Genomic DNA, 5,739 nt, shown 5'->3' on the forward strand with positions numbered 1-5,739 from the left:
GAATTTGAACTTTTCCCAGCCCTGTTAGTCCCTCAAACTCTCCATAGATGAGTGGGGCCACAAATTTGTAATGTGACTAATTAGTGTTTCAGGTATTGACCATGATCCTTTACAGGGATAACACCAAAAACAGTCTGGGAAAATATAATCTTATGTAATGAAATCATTTGTAAATGTTGGTCTTTGAAGTCAAAAGAAATGTAATAAAAAAGGTGGATTTTTGTTCCTGACTCTTTCACTTTTTCCTTTAATGAACATTGCAATTTGGATATAAGCTGATGACTTCTCATTCCAAGGACAAGACAAACATTTCTTTAGGATATGACAGCTTACAAAGTATAGCACCTAATAATTATGTGGCTAAATAGTCTATAATTTGGTTTCCTTCTTATAAATACATTTAATTATACTTCGTAAAAGTAACTTGATAATTTGCATAAGTAATATATGAAAAAATGGTCTAGTTAAATATAAAGTTCTCTACACATGAAAAGTGTCTTTTTTTCTAGGATATTATCTATACAATGACATTTTTTTGTTGATAAACATAAAATACACCCCGGCATAAAATCTCAATCATCAAGAAAGGAAATGCCAAAGAAACAGTAGAAAACAATTTGAAATAGAATTAATTTTATTCTTTTCAACTTCTTAAAATGATATCCTCTCCTTTTTAGATGGGTGTATATATCTGACATTCTGCTAGGCTTTTTCATTCAATTTGTTTGAAGTCACATTATGTGTTCTTTAGCTGAAATCCCTATGCTTGTGTTAAGATGAAGCGTAGTTGCTTTTGAGAGTAAAATATATATATAGATTTTATATATATATATATGGAAGGTACACAGTGCTAGGTATTTTATTGTTGTTAAGGCTTTTTTTTCCTCATAGGGAAGTCCACTGTAACTGTCACACAAATGCACAATGTGAAGCTATCAATTTTGTTATAGATGTGAACAAAGACAGAAATATCAGTATGACAGCCCATTTCAAATTCAGTGAATCTGTGTTATTTAAGTGGACAGTGGGGACAGTGTGATATAAACCCACGGCTCATTCACAAAACTATCAGCCTAGTATGTCACCGATTAACCAACAGGTTAAAAATCTACCTCTCTTCTAACTTTAGTTCTCCTCATACTGATTTATCAACAGGTTAAAAATCTCTCTTGTAACTTCAGTTCTCTTCATACTTTATATGAAGAGAATAATAATAATAATAATAATAAACAGTGCAAAACAATATAGGAAAGAAAGTCATTATAAAGTATGTACTAAAACCATCTAATTAAGTATATGCACAAAGTGTACCACAAATAATACAATTTTAACAAAAACTTCTTGTGTAACTTGAACAGTATAACAGCTGCCACCCATCAAACCAAACCTAACAAATATATAACATTTTTCCATGTTATAATAAATGTCAATACATTTTAAAAAAATAAGAATCACAAAGACTAGAGAAATACAAAATCATTTTGTCATTCTAATCAGAGTTGTCTTGTATATTTTGTAAACTGCTATAAAATATCCCCATTATATTCATGCCTATACCTTTGCTTTTATTTTCATTAAATGATGTTTGACCTAGGAAGTCTTCCTCTATTGTAAGCACTTTCCTGAAATTCTAGTACAAAATAGGATTGGAATTCTGACTATCATGGTTTCTCTATTGAATTGGCAAGGTACCATTCTTTTATGACCACCTTACACTGGTTTTTGTCTCACAGCTTCTTCTCACATGACAATAGAAGAGTTAAGCTTCTCTCTATAACCTACCTGGCTAACTGAATTCTTCCAATTAAGCAGAAGAAAGCAAACAGAAGTTATTATTCTTTTTTCTTTTCTTTTCTTTAAGGGTTTTATTTATTTATTTGACAGAGAGACACAGCAAGAGAGGGAGCATAAGCAGGGGGAGTGGGAGAGGGATAAGCAGAGCACACACATAGCTGGGAGTTTACATGGGCTAGATCCCAGGACCCTGGGATCATGACCTGAGTTGAAGGCAGATGCTTAATGACTGGGCCACCCAGGTACCCCTGGAAGTTATTATTCTTAATAATTTATTTCCCATAAACCAATAGTGTCCATGTCTTTGCTAATATAACAGAGTAAATTTTCAATTCAGTGTGTGTGTGTGTGTGTGTGTCTGTGCGTGCGTGCGCACATGCCTGATTCATGGGCAGGATTTGTCTTCTCTGGTTCCATATAAATTTTAGGACTGAGACAATATTCTTAAAGGAACAGTAAGCTGCACCCTAATTGATGATAGAGAATACTTTATTTGAACCTGTTGATAATTTGGGGGTCATAGCTCCTTTTGAGAATCTAGTATTAATATTGGGCCATACCCAGTGGAAAAAGTGTATAAATATTTGACAAAATATTGGAATATTAATTGGAAGATAATCTTCCTGGCTTGTTTAATCAAATAATTTTTACACAGGATATACAATTAAAAATCATTTGGATTTCACGAAAGTTAAAAAATAAATTCTACCCTAAAAATACTCTGAAAAAAAAAACTCTTTTGTGACAAGCTTTAATAAGCCATAAATTAAGACACAATATTTGCACATATATATATATATATATATATATATATATAACAAAGTTCTTTTATTAAAAAAAAATAAAACTCTTTACACCTATATCTCCTTAATAAAAAACACCAAATATTCTCTAAGATCTAGTGTTATTAAAACTTACATGCATTTTCATGAGAGTGTAAAATGGTACAATCTCATTGGAAAGAGTTTGGTAGTTTCTTAAACAGTTAAATCTGCACTTTCTATATGCCCCAGGAATTCCATTCCTAGGTAACTACAGAAGAAAAACAAGAATTTATATCCATTTTTTGCATAAATATTCAATGTAGCTTTGTTTATAATACTCCTGAACTAAAAAAAAGTCTCAACATCCCAGTACCACAAACTGCTTATCCTTTTCCTTCTAAAAATTGACAACTTAATAATATAAAATAACTGCTAATATATTACAGACCCTAGATGTATCTCAAAAGCATGCTTAAAAAAAGAAGCCAGTCATAAAAGAATATGTATTATATAATTCCATTTATATCAATCTCTATTGACAGATATTAGATCAGTTGTTACCTGGGATGGTGTGTGTGTAGACAGGTATGATAACAAAGAGGGGAAAAAAAAATTGGTGTGATAGAATTGTCTATTTTGGATTAAAGTTATACGTGTTATATATTTACATAACCATAGTTATAGACATGTTCATTTGCCAAAATTCTTCAAACTGTAAGCTTAAAATTTGTGTGTCTAACTGCATATAAATTGCACTTCAATAAAATTGAAAAATAAAATTCAAAACAAAAGTGAAAATGGATATTTTAAAAATTAAACTGAAATTAAAAACTCTAAAATTTTCAACATCAAAATTAGTTTATATATAAGATAATATTTTGAAAATAACATCTATATTAATAGTATATACAACAAAAACACATTTAAAGAACAATTATAAAGAACTATAAAAACTATTTGGACAGGATTTTTTTATTGTTGTTTATTTTTTACAGTTAAACAATATAATGTCTTGACAGGTTTTGAGGACTTACATAATGAAAATCATACCATATGTTCTCTTGGGTGTCTTCCTGAATAGTGTTTCACTCTATTAATATACTGTAATTTCTTTATCTCTTCCACGGTTCCCACTAGATGTTCAGGTTGTTTCTATTTTGAAGCTATTATATATAGTGCTTTAAGCACATTGTATATGCACACTGGACGATGAGTTTTTATAGGATAAATCCTAAAAGTGGGATAGCTGGGTTATAGGTTATACATTTCACTTTGTTCCGATAATGTCAAAAATGTGTGTATCTGTGTGTGTGCCTGTTTGCACATTCCAAAGGTAAATGAATTCTATCAATTATTTGCTTATTAGTTAAGAAAATGTTGCAGTGTCATTATAATATGCTGAGATGTTAGACTTATGCACTCATTTCACTTAAATAACCTTCTAAAGTCTTGCATCAGCGTTTGCTGGCTTAAAATTTACTTATTTTTCCTATGTTCTTCCTTTTTAATGGTTTGTAGTTTTAGAAAAATACTAATGCTACTGGCCTTTTCAATGTTTTTGTCGTTATTGATATAAATGATATATTTCCTGAACCTGTTAATTTAACACGTAATAAGGAGGCAGAATATAAATAAGATTTCTTTCTAAGGCAGTCTACAGGTTTACCCACAAGATACACAGAAGTAGACAGAAGTACTGTTTTTGTTCCATTTTGTAACATCTATTAAAAATACTGTATTCTCAAATAAAATCCTGCTAACTTAAATCAGTGTTTAGACATGGATTATGATCTTTTATAAACCTCATGCATTGTGCCATGCTTTATTGTGAGAACTGTGAAGCGCAATCATCCCATCAAAATTTCAGTCCCAACATCATTTTGATTTTTCATTCAATAAATTTCAAAGTTTAAAGGAACAGAGAAACTTGTTTTTGAACAGGAACAACCATAACAATGTTTTTATACTGGCTTCAGTTAAATAGAATCAAATTCACCTGAATCTATATTACTGTGAAAGACAAATATCAATTTATGAAGATTATTGTTAAAGAAATTCAACCATGGTGTATCAGTCAAGGCCTACTCCAGAAAAATAAAGATCACAACAGGTATTTTAACAGATAAAACCTATTATTAAAAAAATGTTCATGGGTCGCCTGGGTGGCTCAGTGGGTTAAAGCCTCTGCCTTCGGCTCAGGTCATGATCCCAGGGTCCTGGGATAGAGACCCATACCGGGCTCTCTGCTCAGCAGGGAACCTGCTTTCCTCTCTCTCTGCCTGCCTCTCTGTCTACTTGTGATCTCTGTCTGTCAAATAAATAAATAAATAAAACTTAAAAAAAAAAAGTTTAGGGGTGCGAGGTGAGGTTAAACACCAGATTCTCGTGTTGGGCTCAGGTTATGATCTCAGGGTTGTGAGATCCAGCCCTACAGTAGTTCTGTGCTGGTGGGGGAGCCTGCTTAAGATTCTCACTCATTCCTTTCCCTTAGCCTCTCTCTCCACCCTGCTCTCTCTTCCTCTCTCTCCCTATTAAAAAAAAAAAAAAAAAAAAAAAAAAAAAAGTGACACCACAGAGATGGTAATTGCAGGAAGCAACTGGGAGAACAAAGGGGAGAAAGATCTTGGAACAAGGCCCCCAGGTCTGGGACCAAGATCTTTGAAGAATAGGTCTTCACTCAGTGAACTAATACCTTGGTAGATTGGAAGAAAAGCCAACTAGAGCTAGGGCATGGATTTTTGAGAAGGAGGAACTGTTTGGCTACTGCTGGTAATTTAAGGAGCCCAACGGGGCTGTTCTTCTGGTCTGAAAATAAAAATAAAAACAAAAACGTAGACTAACAAACCCTGGAAATAGAAATCAACTGCTGCTCCTGGTGCACAGTTATCTCTTCTGTGAAGATTTCAGAACCAGGAAGCCAACAGAAAGGAATAGGTCTGTTTTCTCTCCTCTCTCTCTCTCTCCTCAAGCCTACTAATCTTCCCTAGCCACCCCCACAGTTGGGAGCATAGAACTGCAATCCAGCCAGCACAGGAGAAATGTGTCCTAGTATCACAAAACCCCTCATAGATGAGCAGGTTTGAAGTTATGAGATAATACCTTAAATGCTGGCACACATGGAAAGTCATAAAATCCCTCATACCTTAACTAATAAAAGCTGTGTAACAGGTATCACTTGATG

Source organism: Lontra canadensis, unplaced genomic scaffold (genome assembly GCF_010015895.1).
Source record: "Lontra canadensis isolate GAN:19392208 unplaced genomic scaffold, GSC_riverotter_1.0 scaffold7, whole genome shotgun sequence".
Classification (NCBI taxonomy): domain Eukaryota; kingdom Metazoa; phylum Chordata; class Mammalia; order Carnivora; family Mustelidae; genus Lontra; species Lontra canadensis.